Below are 16028 nucleotides of genomic sequence, written 5' to 3'. Positions count from 1 at the left end.
GAGGTGCTTGAACGCGGTTCCCGTCGACGCCTTTCAGGAAGCGACTGGCGCTGTCATCGGTGTGTTGATGCACAAGGGTGCTATTTTGAAGAAGCTTTGGAATTTGTACTTTGATCTGCAATCAGGTTGACAATTGGGACAGAACCTGTACGTAAAAAAATACGTAATAATGTGCACTCCTGACTAACCACTACCCATCCTGACTTTCCATCCTCCACTCGCCCTTGAGCAGTCTGAGATATACAGGCTGCATGCAGGTTGACCTGTATACAGTTTGCGGATAAGTCTTTTATGCATCCAATCTACTTCTGTTTTCTACAATTCATTCATTAATTCATTAGTTTAAGTAACATTTTCCCTCCTCTCTATCCTCTTATTGATTTTTCTAAGTACCACCCTGCCTGTGCGAATAATAAAAATTAATGTTCTTCAGTCCTCATAAACGTCTGCCTTTCCTTTTTTGGGATGGAACACTGATCGAACGTAATATTTCGGCCTAATTCCTCCCTCATAATTGGCAGGAATAAGTCCATAAAGACTCATCCTTCCCTGTTTCCAAAACCCTTAAGTAGTTCGGCGGGAATGTTATCCATCCGCATACAATTATTTGATTTCAATTCCCTTAATGCCCTATCCATCTCGCGGTGAAGTATGTTTGGGTCTAACTTATATTCATCTACTAGTACGTCTTTTTCTCTTTCTAACTTGCTGACCTAACTTTATAGATCCTCTATTTTTTCTTTCAATCTCTCAATAATCTTTCTTGCCTCAGATACAGGTAATAATTTTCCTGACATATCTGCAATAATGTACACGGACTTTTCCTACTTACATCCTGAAAATGCTTTCACCTTTCTGTGCATTGCACTGATTTCTCTTTCCGTTTATAAACTCTCAATTTCTTCACTGTGCGTCTTCCACCAGGTTTATTTCGCTCCATTAGTTTCCCGCCTTAGTTTATTGTTCATCTCTAGGTACTATGTTCTTCCTTGAGTTAAAATACTTCTATTTCCTATATTTCTAAACATATTATACGTAATTTATGGTTTTCTTGTCTTTTTCATGTTTACTCTTCCTATAGTTTCATTTGCCGCTTTAGATATCTATTTCGCGGTACTCCAGGGGGTAGTGTTTGACGGCTGACCGGAGGGTCCCGGGTTCGATTCCCGGGCAAGACACACTGGGCACCTGCGGCTCCACCCAAGCTTTGTGATTTATAGGGTACCAGGTGTCCCTGGGAAACCATAACCGGCACAGGGAAAGGAACTGGCCCCCCTACCCTGATGTGTGAATTTCACACGCCGTATAGGGCTTAGTACTGGGTGAACTCTACCATCACCTACCAAACTAACCTTCGGGTTGATTAGCGTGTTTATGGTTTTTCTTCCCTCCCTAGTACCCAGCTCCCTTTCCTCACTCATGATTTTATCTGCAGCCTGCTGATACTCCTTTCTTGTTAGCGCTTCCAAACTCCATTTCCTAAACCGCCTTCCCTGTTTTATCTTTTTGAACCGAACGTTACACTTCATTATTACTAAATCATGGTCTGAGTCCGCATCCGCTCCCGTGAAACTGTGCGAATTAATCACGCTGTTCCTGAATCTAAGCCTAACCATAATATAGAGCAACTGATATCCCTTTGAATAACCGGCTATTCTTCTCGCATATATATATATATATATATATATATATATATAATATAATATATAATATATATAATATATATATATATATATATATATATATATATATATATATATAATATATAATATATAATATATATATATATAATATATTATATACTATTTTCCTTTTGAATTCACTTAGAACATTCCGAAATTCCTTCTTGGCATTCGCCCTAGTTACCTTGTGATAATTGATTAAGTCATTAGTGAATAAGTGATTAGTGGTGAGTGAATACAGGGTTCGTCCGGAAAATAAGTGTACTGAGCTCAGGAAAAAAAATTTATTACACTTTTACATATCTTAAGCTAATATTCCTCAAAATAGGACCCTTGTGAGTCGATACACTTGTTCCAGCGGCGTTCCCATTCCTGGAACGCTCCCGCGAAGGCATCATCGGGAACCTCTCGAAGACACGTCGTCACGGCCTCTTTGACGGCGTCCAAAGTCCCGTATCGCGTTCCTTTCAAACTCCTCTTTATCTTCGGGAACAGAAAGAAGTCCGGTGGTGCCAAGTCCGGGCTGTAGGGCGGGTGCGGCAGCGTTGCCACGCCGTGCTTGGCCAAGAAGTCCGACACGAATGGCGCGGTGTGAGACGGCGCATTGTCGTAATGCAGCCGCCAGATGTTTTTGATCGCTGGCCGGACGCGGGCGACTCGTTTTCGAAGCCTGTCGAGCACTTGGACGTAAAATGCAGCATTTACAGTTTGTCGTTCAGGTACAAATTCGTAGTGGACGACTCCCCTTTTGTCAAAAAAGACAATGAGCATCGCCTTGATCCGAGTTTGCTCATGCGAGCTTTCTTTTGACGGGGTGATGATGGGGTGTGCCACTCCGCACTTTGTCTCTTCGACTCCGGGTCGTACTCAAAGATCCACGTCTCGTCACCCGAAACAACGTTCTCTAAAAAATGTGGATCATTTTTGCAGTGATCCGCAAGTTGTGTCGCGATTTCCAAACGATTGAGTCTTTGATCATCACTGAGCACTTTCGGCACCAACTTTGCACAAATTTTTCGCATCTGTAATTGGTGCCTAATAATCTCGTGCACTATTGTTTTTGGCACATTACACTGCTCTGCTATCATCCGAACACTAAGACGACGATCAGAGTTCAGTACATCGCGAACTTTTCGCACATTTTCGTCGGTGAGTGTCGTTGATGGGCGTCCAGGCCGTGGTTCGTCGTCGACCTCTTCTCTGCCCTCCACGAACATCTTGTGTCACCGAAAGATCATGTTTCTGGACATGGATGACTCCCCGTAAGCCTGGTTAATCATACCGACAGTTTCGGTAGACGATTTCCCAAGCTTTACCGCAAATTTAATGGAATAACGCTGCTCCAAAAACTTCGGCATCGCGTTCCGTGAGGTGGGTCGAGCGTGGAGGTTCGCGTTAACAGAGCTCCTCACTACACCACAGCTCAGAGCCGACTGCCTTTTTCAGCGTCGCTTGCCAACATACCCCCCTCCAATCGCAGCCCGTCAGAGCGGTGCTGGGCGCGCCTGGAGCGGCGGGAAAAAATCAGTACACTTATTTTCCGGACGAACCCTGTAAGTGATAAGTGATGAGTGAATAAGTGATCTCATTTCTTTTGCACTACAGATATAATTCCTAATATTTTTCATCTTGGCGTGACTTAGCCTTTGGCGTCGCAATGATTTTCTAACATCCGCGTTGTAGCATCTAGGTTCCATGTTATCTTTTATAAAATTCCTGGGAATGGACTTGTGGACTGCTGAGCGCGAGATCTCAAGGAAGTGATTCCACGTATCCCCAGTATTTCGGTGATTACTATCTCTCTTTGAATCTGCAAATTGTCTCTGTAGCAAGCAGTTTACCTAATTATTGTCCCCTTCTTAAAACAAGTAAATTCTTGGGTGAATTCTTCTCGGGTCTTCCACCGGGTCAATGGCTCCATAGCTGCCGACGTTTCGATTCCCGACTCGGTCATCGTCATCCAGCCTGATTGCCGTTCCGCCAAAATGTTTTTGGCAAAATTGACCCGGTGGAAGACCCGAGAAGAATTCACCCAACTAATACGCCGGGAAAGCACCAGATCTTTCAAGTAAATTCTTCTTTATTTTCATAGAGTATGCAATGAGGACTATAATTTAAGATGGTCATAAAAGATTAGTGAAAACTGATTTGGAGCGTAATGCTGTATGCTTCAGAAACTTGGGCTTCGAGGCAAGAGGATAGGAGGACGTAGGGTGGAGGCTTTTGAGATGTGGGATTGGTAAGCGATGGACGAAACATGGCAAAAGAAAATGTATTGAGCTTGGTTGGTAGAGACAAGAAGTTGATGGAGGAATTTGTAAGACGGCATTAAAAGTAGGTGAAATGTACGAGATATTAAGAGATAATGGCATTCTGACGGTCATGGTAGAAGAGGAAGTGCCAAGAACCGAGTTTTGAGGATTTGGAAATAATACACATTTTATTTGGAATGAAGACGATTTAAAACAAACAAAACTGAAGGAAAGAGTATCATAAAAAAGTGATATTCACTGGTAATATGAAACCCCCTAATACGTATCTTGTCTCTCTTTCTAAATTAAATGGCATGTGTATTTTTCGCCCTTCAAGTTAGTGGTGAAGCACTATTTGGAAGCCATTTTTCATTTTTTAAAACCATATTACACCAGATTATTATAATAATTTTTATTTTAAAATCATAAATTCCCACTTTATTGCATAGCGAAGGGTATAAATCGCCTTGAGCGTTGTCACAGTGTGCTTTACAAGAATTATGTGATATTACTGACTTGAGGGGGAAACGGAATGTGAAGATCCATCTTTAATCAAGATTTATGTACTTACCTTTTTTCTCGTAACTGGTATTCTTTTACTCCAATCACCTTTTTAGATCTTAGCTATGTATAATTCAATGGATAGATTGGTAACTAAGTTCATTATCCGATTAGCAAAAAATTAAAAATAATTCTTTTGAGCATCGTTTGTCAGTTCATGAGATACACGCTGCCCCATGGAAGTAGTTGTTAGGGAGTATGGATCATAATAACAGATTTAAAAATGGCTTGTCAATTTCTAAGCACTATGTACATTGCAATTATATATATAATATTGCTTTTAACAATCTCGTCTTCTCATTACCTTATTACTTATTCAGAAATATTTTACCTAAGAACTCCCATCAGGTAAGTTATAATACATGTATATGTGGTAGCAAAACCTACTTGTCTCTAATATGAGGTAACCTGTGAAGTTAGGTTAGTTGCTAAAGCCAATAATAAGAAACTTATAAAGCTGCAATAAAGTTATTTCGGTCAGCCGATGACCATCAACGGGGAGAGGCTTGATAACGAGAAGACGTCAGTAACAAAGCACTGTTCGATGACAAGTGAAAATCAAGTCAAACGACGGTCACCGGCTGACTGCAATAACGTCGTTGGAGGTCTAAATTTCTTATTATTGGCCACAGCAATTGAACTAACTTCATATTCACAGCCAATATCTCACACGTTTCATTTCTAGGAGGTAATCTAACCTACTTTATATCTTATCTAACGGAATTTATACGGCGAAAACTTTCCTATATTTGACGAACATTACGAACAAATTAAACGTCCGTTGTTATTCCGTAAATTGTAGAAATTAGCTTCGAAGATCATTCTTTGGAACTTACCAAAAAAAAAATAACATGGTAAGTATATACATAAGCCCTCCCCGGACTACAACCTTGACGTGGTGGAAGGGCTTGTGCGTTCCGACGACCCCTAGAGCTGTGCTGGCGGAAGTAATAAAAATTGCTCCTGGTAGGGTCACCCATGCCAGATAGGTCGAAGGTTAGGAGCCAGACGAAAGGTAGTCCACGCAGCGTCTGTTCCTTAGTGAGGCGGCTGCAATGGCGTCTGACCCCAGTGGGGCGGCCATTAAGTGATGGTGTCACGTTAAAAACACTATTGAGGAAGGCAAGGGGAAACCACCTCAATTATTTTCCAAGATTATTCGGGTCTCCCACCGGGTCCACGTTCGTAGGGTTGCCGACGTTTCGATGGCCGAGTCGTCCATCGTCTTCATGCCCTGAAGACGATGGACGACTCGGCCATCGAAACGTCGGCAACCCTACGAACGTGGACCCGGTGGGAGACCCGAATAATCTTGGAAAACATTATTCGCCGGGAAAGTACCAGATCATTCCACCTCAATTATCATTCCCAAGAAAAATATGATGGACTATAGAGATATTTTGAGTCCTGGCAACCACGGGGCTCGGCCCAATCGGCCGTGTGTCGTGCCCGGCAGCGGGGGAGGCAAGGCTTCCGCGGTCGTCATCCCACGAAACCCTTGCAAGGGAAAACCAGCAGCAGCAGGACAGAAGACGCAGGAGAAGAAGACCAAATTAGTTAGAATAGGAGCGTGGAATGTTAGGACAATGATGAGGACAGGGAAATTGGAGAATGTTAAGCGAGAGATGGAAAGGGGAAATATAGATATTTTAGGTCTATGCGAGGTGAGATGGAAAGATAGCGGGGATTACTGGAGTGATAAGTATAGAATAATATACAGCGGTGGGGACGAGAGCCAACGAGGGGTGGCCATAGTATTAAATGAAGAGGTAGGAAGAAGCGTAGTCAACATAGAGCAGGTAACGGATAGAATACTACTAGTGGAGATAAAAGCAGAACCGACGAACTTAGGTATTATTCAGGTATACATGCCACCGAGCAACCATAAGGAAGAAGAGGTCGATAGGATATACGATCAGTTAGAGGACATGATCGCGTGTGTTCCTGCAGGGAAACATTTGATAGTGATGGGGGATTGGAATGCGACGGTAGGCGAAGGAAGAGATGGTGATGAGGTGGGGGACTACGGTTTAGGCAGGAGGAATGACCGCGGGGAGAAAGCAGTTGAGTTCTGCAGGAGACAGGGGTTAGTCATCACCAACACTTGGTTTAGGCACCACAAAAGACGCAGGTATACATGGAAAATGCCAGGTGACTCAGGAAGATATCAGCTAGATTATACTATATCCTGGTTAGACACAGGTTTAGGAACAGTGTGATAAATTCCCACAGCTTCCCGGGAGCGGATGCGGACTCAGACCACAGTTTAGTTGTTATGAAATGTAGCGTACGTTTCAAAAAGATAAGGCAGGGGCGGCGAGTTAGAAAATGGAATGTAGAAGCATTAAATGGGTTGAAAAGGAAGGAATACAAACAGGCGGTAGAGAAAATCATGGAGGATGGTAAAGGGCTTAGTACTATCGAAGAAAAATGGGAAATTATCAAGAAAGGGTTGTCTAAAGCCGCAAAAGACACTATTGGAACCGTTAACGCTAAAAGGACTAGGAAACCATGGATCACGGATGAGATGATTACAAAGATGGAAGAGCGGCGAAAATGGAAGAATATAAATACAGAATTAGGCAAAATGAAGTACAAAGAATTGAACAATAAATTGAGGCGGGCAACAAATAAAGCAAAAGAAGCATGGTGGAAGACGCAGTGCGAGGATATGGAAAGTCTGCAGAGGAAGGGTGAAATCGGTGTGCTGTACAGCAAAGTTAAATCGTTATCGGGAAGTAAGAAAGGAAGAGCTATGCTAACAGTTAGAGATAAGGCGGGTAAGGTAATAGTTGACGCAGGAAAGATCCAAGAGAGATGGAAGGAGTATATAGAAGAACTGTATAGTAAAGAACTCAGACCAACAAAGTTAGACATTGAAAAAGAAAATGACGCAGAGGAAGACAGCTTAGGTCCAGGCATACTAGACAATGAGATAGAAAGGGCATTAAGGGAGATGAAACTAAATAAGGCCGTGGGGGTAGATAACATTCCCGTGGAACTTTTAAAATGCTTAGGAAAGTGTGGGAGGAAGAGGCTATATGGGCTGATCCGTAGTATTTATGAGGAGGGAATCTGGCCGGAAGACTTTGTGAGATCAGTTTTAGTTCCTATTCCGAAAAAGGTAAAGGCCACGTCATGTGAGGACTATAGGACAATTAGTTTGATATCCCACGCAGCTAAAGTTGTTCTCAGGATCATGAACAAAAGGATAGAGAGTAGGGCAAATGATTACTTAGGGGATGATCAGTTTGGGTTTAGGAAGGGGAGAGGTACGCGTGATGCCATTGCAGTAATGAGATTATTAATCTAGAGGAATATAGAACACAACCAGGAGGTATTTGCGTGTTTCGTAGATTTCGAAAAAGCGTTTGATAGAGTGAATTGGGAAAAACTAATGAGTATATTGCAGAAAATAGGAATAGATTGGAGGGAAAGGAGGCTAATCCGCAACCTGTACATGTCTCAGACTGCTCAGGTGCCGGTGGGAAACGGGGAGTCAGGATGGGCAGTGTTAGGAAGGGGTGTAAGGCAGGGTTGCCCATTATCACCGTTGCTGTTCAACCTGTATGCAGAGGAAATGATCAAAGAGGCATGGGGAGAACTCGAGGTAGGAATGAAAGTGGGTGGGGAATTCGTAAAATCAGTAAGGTTTGCCGATGACCAAGCTTTAGTTTGTCAGTCAGCCAAGGGGCTGCAAGCATTGCTGAGTGAATTGGAAATTCAGTGCGACAGGTATGGGATGAGAATCAATATTAATAACACAAAGGTTATGCGATTTTCTAGAAAGAAAAAGGCCAAGCTTAACATTAAAATAGGAGGGCAAAAACTAGAGCAGGTAGAACAGTTTACGTATCTCGGTAGTGTCTTGGACCAACACGGTCAAAGTAGTAGGGACGTAAGGAGAAGAATTGCGCTAGGCAAAGAGGCTTTCACAAGGAGGAGGGAGTTGATGACGGGGACGTTGAGTAAGGATGTTAAGAAAAGACTCGTAAAAACTTTGATGTGGAGCGTAGCTATGTACGGTGCGGAAACGTGGTCATTGAAGCAGGAGGATAGACGTAGATTGGAGGCTTTTGAAATGTGGGTGTGGAGAAGAATGGAGAAGGTGAAATGGACAGAGAAGAAAACAAATGAGGAAGTACTTGGTATGGTGGGCGAAGAGAGGGGTTTGTTGGGAGCAATCCTATGGAGGCAGGAAAAGTGGATGAAGGGGGTGTTGACCGGCAGTGGGATGTTGAAGACTGTGATAGAAGGTAGGATGTTGGGCAAAAGAGGAAAGGGAAGGAACAAGATAGGGATGTTGGACGGGATGAAGGGAGGCAGAAAGTACTCAGAGATGAAGAGGGACCTGATATAGAGTAGGATGATGGATTTTGTGTTTTGTTAGGAGTAATAAAATATTTTGGTAGTTGTGTCCATCCAAAAACCTACCTTAACCGGTAGATTACCTTAAAAAAAAATAAATAAATAAATAAATAAATAAATAAATATATATATATATATATATATATATATATATATATATATATATATATATATATATATATATCGTGGTGTTTAGACTAAGTGTCCGTCCTGATTAAAGCCTGTCTCCTGCAGAAGTCATTGCTTTCTCTCCGCGGCCGTTCCTTGCTCCTGAATAGCGAATTCTCACTCCCACCTCTGCCATCCCACCCCATAAATTTAAATGCCCCATAACTGAGAAGTATATTTTTTTATAGCAAAGTTTACTTTTCTCGTGCTTGACCTTTATCCCATGCTTTTCTGATGAAAATAAGTCAAATAATTTTTCAAATCGGTTCAGAAATGCACAAATTTAAAGCAACTCAAGTTACATGCAGATGGGTTTCTTCTTAGGGTTAAATTATGGAAATTTGTTCGATAAATATCGGGTGACACTGGATCCATTTATTTCTTTAATTTGTGTGTCTGCTCATCCAGCCAAAGGTCATGTATACGTGTACTTGAAGTACTCCCTGTTCCATATTATACCCGTTCATTTTTCAAAGCAAAAATTATAAAGCGTAAACCAAAATGTCTCCAAGATGTACGCATGGACTAATTGTAACATAAAATTGCGTCAAAGTGTTCACAGCATGGCTTTAAGTTTCACCTCTCTGATCTCCTCGTACGTCGTAGATTCTTTGACAAGTACGGAGCGGAGGGTCTGAAGAGGAATGATACGGATTATGGTGCTGACCCAGGGAAAAGCGTCGTCGATAATTTCCTCACAGAAAGAATCACGCTTTGCTTAAACACCGGGCTAGCAACAGATGAAAATCGCCCAGCTACCGAGGTAAGACAAACCATGCCTTTTTTTACGTGTTGTAATGCTTGCATGCATCTAACATCATCTAATTCTGGGAGCGAGTAGTACATCATATGTAGTAATTTGCAGTCTTTATTTCCAACTCACAATCCGAACCCTATCTGACTCTAGTCCTCTCAGTCTTGATAATTCTATCTAAAAATCATTACCTGGCCATCGTATTTCATCTCACGGTACATGTCCTTATATTTTCCCGACTACTATCTTTGAAAAATATATTGTAGCTCAGAGTTTACCGATTCTTCCTAAGGATGGCTATGTGCACGGAAAATGTATGCACGCATATTCGTCTACAAATAATCCCACTATAGGTACATATGTACAATCCCACGTATGCATAACTTGACCATTTAACAGATGGAATTTCTGTTTACACAGAGATAATTAATATCTGATTGAATCGCTCATCCGCCAAATCTCTAGAGGCAAGTATTTTATCGATATAAATCAATGCTAAAACTCTGAACTTTTACGCACTATTTCAGAGATAATATTTCCAGTGCGTACAGACGAACAGGGAAGACAAAAAGAATGATTTTCTTTACACTAGTGCAAGAAAGCACTTCATGACTCCGGCATATGATTAAATATTTTACACCCATCAATAAATATATGCCATCCTTCTGGACTCTAAATGAAAACGCACGAGATTGTCTAATAAGTACAACTTGAGGGAATTAAGTCGTAAATATCGTTCAATTTTGACAGTAAAACAAACCTACCTCTCTTCAATGTACCCCATGAAGTTTTAAATACCAGAACTGTCAACAGATTACAGGTTTTGAAACATATATTTGAAAAAAATGAAAGAAAAATTAGAATTATAAGAAACATTTTCTCGGTGTAAATCAATGCTATAAAATAGAAATGTCAATTAAAATAATACATAAAAAACTACCTTCTGGATCTACATGTGGGTAAATTAAGACGCAGTTCAATATCTCTCAAGGAAATAAATGGTGTAATGGGATGTCTTCACTCTGTAAGTTCCCTGAGATACCGGAAAATGCATACTTTTTCCGAAACCCCATTTTACATTGGTTCACGGTCGCTGACAACGAATTCTAAATATAACACAATCCAAATACTTGCAAGCTTGATGAATTCCGTGAAATAGTAATTCCAGTCTCAACTCACTCTAGTTTAAATATCCAGAGAAAATTCGGAATGAAATATCGGAAGACGAAAATTTAGCAGCAACAGATGGCGTTTCGTCACAGTCCACTGTCTCCAGCCACCAAAAAGTGAATGACTCGAGCCAAAATTCTTTTGGCGGAGGCATTGCCCTTCGTCCTTCACCTGAAAAGCCAGAAGAGCCGACGGAAATACGGCAGAGGTTAGTATCATCCTGTATACTTTATTTTTTTAAGTGTCCAATTGGTAAAACTTTTCAAAATTACAACTTTAAACTTTTATCAAATCTAAACCCAAATATCAATAATTTCGGACCCTTTTCTTTCCCTCATTGTCTCAATGCCCAAGGGCGCACAACTTCCAGAGAAAATAAAACCTTAGTGTGGTAATTTCGGAAGAAAAATATGAAACAGTCGTACTTCATTGAGTTTCGCAAATTTTACGCCGTGGAATTTCATGTGGCATCAATATTCAACATCCTGTAGACTTTTATGCACTATTTCAGAGGTTATTTTTTTCAGTCCGAAATATATTGATTCATCTAATGGAGAAGAACAGGGAGGCCAACAGAATGATATCCTACATACTAATGCAAGAAAGCACTTAATGGCTGAACGAGCAAAGATGAGGCTAACTGAAGGAGCGAGGAGGAAAAATCATAGTCTTGGAACATCCAGCATGATAAGTACTGTAATCATTTGCCAATATATTTTTAAGATATCCGCCGGTTTTTATATTAACAAATGTTAGTTTCAGGTGTCACTTGCGTTTGTTTAGAATGATAACACGTTCTGCACAAATGCGCATAGTCAAGAAAGGCGTCGACGATATTCCTCAAGATATCTACAGCATTGAACTTTGCACGAGAGTGGTCATTCTTTAAACAAATCTACTCACGGGAGCTGGAAAATGCTATTAATTAGAACAATTACTAATTAAGGAGTCAGAAATTAATTAGCTTGTAAGTTACTCCCTAGGTTAATATATTAGTAAACTATAAGCCTGGTGGGAACAGGTTTAGGAGCACAGCCATAAATCAGGCGGTATTTTCGCCTTTGATAAACAGTAAAACAAAATCAAAAAGCCGTCAGTAAAACAATATATATAAAAATTTCATATAATATGGAAATGAGATAAGATTTATTACCCAAAACTTTCTCTCATAAAAGTAGAGGTTGTTAAGTATGAATACCTACAATGTTTCTCGTGCAACAGGCAAAAGCCCTGTGAAATTTGCAATAGCAATATTGTTGTTGAATTAGGCAATTTATATATACCATATTATAATAGTAATCAGCGTACCTTCTTAAATCAATGCAAAACTAAGCATAATAATTTAATGCAACAATGCATAATTAAATATAATAATTCAGCCCATCATTTCATCTACATACCTAAAAATTTGTAAATGAGTAATTTTGCAGGATAACTATCACACGCCTTGACCAGGGTTCAAACTCAGGTTCGGGTTCGAATCTCGGTCAAGGCAAGTGGTTTTTGTACTAAAAGATTCTACATTTTCGTGTCCATTAGCGGATGATTCCGTTTAAGTAACTGTCGTGTATTTTCCCGCAGTAATTTTTATTTATCATTGCAAATCAATTTAGCCAAAACGTTTTCCATTGGAATAATGAGGTCCTTCCAATATTCACTCAGGCATATACTGTCTGTAGTTTCCGCCTTAAAATGCTAAGCGTTAGAAAGGCTAATGGTCTTATACGCTATTTACGTGAATGCTTGAATTTTAAAAAATAATAACAATTAAAAATTACATTCAAAGCCATAATTACACTTCAGATTTTTCAGATCAGTGTCTCTTACTAAGTAGTTAGCATAAGAACAATGTTACTTTTACACAAAAAATGTAAACGGTATTTGGTCCCTTTGGTCAATTTGTACACCCACTCTCCATTTTCTTGTTTGACAGTCAGAAGGTAAGAATACGCGTGTATAGCAATGGCCGAGTGAAAGCGCAAGTCAACGTATGTTGAAGTACTGCTTTTTTACGACATATACATTCAGAATTGAAATTGTTCTTTGCAGGGATATACAAGGAATTGTCAAACTTCTCACAAGTTCAACTATGAATATTAACGCCGCTATGTACCTTGCGGCAGGCAGTAGGCTTAACATTATCTGAGGTGAACGTTAGCCCTCAGACGCCGGAGGATTTACGCTTCGTTATTTCCCATACGCCATCCGTGACCAAATTAGGTGTCTCCCATGGAGAAGCGAACTCTTATTCTGGAGTAAGGAAGGCTTTTTAATCAACGCGCTACGCCAGTTTTTCAGACAATGGGTTGGTTCGTTGAACCCATTTTTGGAATGCGCTCTGGAGAACCGAATGGACTCGTAGGTTCTGATGGGGACACGGCGATTTTCGTTCTCCATTGGAGTTTGGAGATCAAATCTCGTTTCTCATATTGATTCACATCCAAAGGAATATAGGTCAGGAATGACAGGAATTTTTCGAAAATTGGCTCCCTCCACGGCACACGAGATTTCAATTTCAAAACAAACTTTTCAAAACTTATTATCGGCGGCTGAGCTATTTTTCCCACCCGGAAGAGATGACGAGGCGACAAGGCTAATTCTCTCGGCGCACGCCTTATACAATCCGATGACCTGCTCTCCATAAGATCCCCTTATAAGTAATCGATTTTCTTCAACCGTTCACCATCGTAACGGAACCGCAAAAGTACGCTTGGCCCAGGAAAATTCTACTCTATTCTAAATCTGCACTCAACCCAGCAAACCACCTCAAGGGCGTGTGGCAGGGAGTGTTCGGGTAACAACTATGAAAAAAGAATTAAATTAGAGTTTTAAGGTTTCTGGCTCTTCCACCATTTTGTTATGTGGTCGTGAGTTGCGCGAGGGAAAAACGGAAATATGTAGGCAGAAGACGAATAGGTACTCGCAGCACACTCGAACGACGAAGGGCACTCATCCGGACAGCCGTTGCTAATTGATACTCGGATACCATGTAAAGACGGTATTTGGGCTTACGGGCAATGCTCGGACGTCCGTATACTTGGGCTCAACGATCTAGACATACGCATAGACGAAGTTCCAGGGCTCGTCTTTCCCTAGAGTTCTCACTCTTGACCTCCCAAGTGTTCTGGAGAGCCGATGAGTGCTTCTTATACTTTTCATTACCACGAGGAAAATTCTCCCAGACCTTCGGGGAAAAAACCTTCCCTTGAGAACTATTCCTGAGTTTTTTAAGTCAAGATTATTTAACGACGATTAGAAGCCAATTATTTCCCACATGACTAATAACCCTCAACTATACTCAGTCTCCCCGTAAGGGAAAGAACGTGTAAACGTTACACAGGAATAGTCATATTGTATTTAATGGTGGCTCTATACCGCCCCGTGAGCATTTAAGCCGAGAGACCCGAAGGCAGGGAATTCAAATCCCGCCTCGGGGATGGATTTTGTGATAGTCGATCAGTTTTCTTGGTATTTACATATTAATGTTATGAACTTTGCAGTAGCTGATAGTGGTAGTCATTCGGTGTAGACGACCGACAGGTAATTGCACCATTAGAGATAAGTGGGGGTGATTTGGTTGGAGCAGGATGTTCAGGATGGATGGTGCACTCCACTTGTGCTCTCCGTATTGTACCCTAAGTAGGGATCGGCATGCCTCTGAAAAAATCTGCCACCCCCGCATTATGCGAACAAAGAGTAAACACTCATAATATACTTTATGAATATTGGAAATATGAGTTTAAAGTATACCGATTATGAGCGTGATCTGAAAGCGGTCTATTTCTAGAATTTCAAAATTAACTACCAATGTCATTTACCCTTCCCAGAGTTCAGTGATAAGAAAAATGCCAAAATCACATTGGCAACTGCTAAATTATTCATACTTACCCTAAGATGAAAATAGCATGGTAGTAGTATTTAGGGAAGGCGACCGACAACTAAGGTCATTTGCGCCATCAGCAATGGAGGAAAGGAGGAGAGAAACCCGGCGGCGTCATTGGCCTTCTTTTAACGAAAGGTGCAGAGGTGTCCGCTTAGCGTCCCATCCGACGGACGGCGCACTCACTCCACAAAGCACATCAAGTAAGGATCGAGATGCCACTGGAAAATATTCGACGACGCCGGGATCCGAACCCGAGCCCCCTGGGTGGGAGGCCAGTACGATAGCCACCGGTGCGGTGGCTATCGTACTAGCAATTCAATTACAAAATTACCTAATTTTGTAATGCACTATATATATTGTGAATTTGAGATCAATTAAAAGCATATTTAATATAATCAAATAAATCTAAATAATGAAACATTATTAATACTAATAAGAAGCCTCATAGGCATTTCTTCTGAGTTTATTTTTCAATTAATAATCATTTGAATAAATAATGTACTAAATTAAATTTTAATCATCTGTAATATTACATATGATGGAAATATATCATGGTCACATTTAGTGCTGTGTGACTATCAAACCCTATTTAGTTATATGAATTATTGACCAGAGGTAGAAAACATACATCCAGACAAACATTAGGTATCTATCATACATAGTTTGGGGAGTTGAGCCCAGACACCAAAAGCCTCAAGCTTGACAGAATTGAGAATAAAAAATCTTTTTGCATGAATTTGTTTCTCTTTCAATCTGTTTTCTCATCAATGTATGTGATTCACATTAGTAATATACACTTGCAGATTCATTCGTAATTCCAGCAAATATTTCATGAAGAGCTGTTACTTTTTCCATCAATATCCCTTACTCAAATGTTGATATCATTCATGCTCCTACTCCACATTAAACCAAGGACACATGCTAAAATTTAGGTTAATTTATGAAACTACATGATTTCAGCATTAAGTATTAAGATTTTAACTATGCTTTTTTTCTCAAAGTGACTATCATATAGCCCGTTTTGAACTTAAGCAAGGAATAACAGTTTTCTAATCTCAGCAGGTAGGTTCCCCCCCAAAAAGCCACTGGTGCCTTAAGGCATGCCAAAATACATTCTGTTTCATTTTATTTCTTGTGCATAAAAATTTATACTCTTTCTAGGATTTTACAATTTCACAAATATCACTTTC

Source organism: Hetaerina americana, unplaced genomic scaffold, assembly GCF_022747635.1.
Source record: "Hetaerina americana unplaced genomic scaffold, ioHetAmer1.1.p SCAF_9, whole genome shotgun sequence".
Taxonomy (NCBI): domain Eukaryota; kingdom Metazoa; phylum Arthropoda; class Insecta; order Odonata; family Calopterygidae; genus Hetaerina; species Hetaerina americana.
This window is presented reverse-complemented; position numbering follows the sequence as displayed.